The sequence below is a fragment of the Etheostoma spectabile genome, chromosome 10 (assembly GCF_008692095.1).
Source record: "Etheostoma spectabile isolate EspeVRDwgs_2016 chromosome 10, UIUC_Espe_1.0, whole genome shotgun sequence".
NCBI classification, from domain to species: Eukaryota; Metazoa; Chordata; class Actinopteri; order Perciformes; family Percidae; genus Etheostoma; species Etheostoma spectabile.
This window is the reverse complement of record NC_045742.1, coordinates 1,187,615-1,188,261: the sequence shown is the minus strand read 5'-3', so window position 1 is coordinate 1,188,261 and position 647 is coordinate 1,187,615.

Sequence of the window (647 nt, the reverse complement as noted above, 5' to 3'; positions counted from 1 at the left end):
GGGGGGGGCATCAAGACACATTTCTCTAGTAGATGGAGGTTAAGGAGTGGTCCAAATCTTGGGGTAAGCTCTGGGACTTACTGCTTAACAGTGGGGAGCGTTCAGTGGACTCTGGGAATCTTCACAGCATAAAGGGATCATGACTGATTCTACGTGACACCTCACCACCCTAACCACCAGTGGTTACCAGGACCTCCAATCAGGCCCAACAACAGGGACGAAACTTTAGAGATAGAGGAAAAAACAAAGGAGCACGGAAACAAAAAGACCTCCATCCACTTGGCTAGCACAGTACAAGCAAGCTACTACAGTCTGTTTATAAATTACTACTTCACACCTGGTAACTTACTACAATTGTAAAAAGGGTTAGACATAAACAAAAAATGTATCTTAAGTTAAACACACCAAATCATCCCCGTTTATAAAAAAAAAAGAAAAGAAAAAAAGGACAGGAACAAAAAAGCTATTATGGATTTCTCTTCATACATGTCTCATTTCTAATAGGTTTGGATGTGGCCCGTTACACTATTTCTGAACAGGAAGAGCTTACCCAAGATTATAAAAGTAAATATTTGAAACAATGTCCTCTCTGAGCAAGCAACACTGAGTGTGGGTTGTCATTGGTCCACGTGGAGCACAAGCCAGAT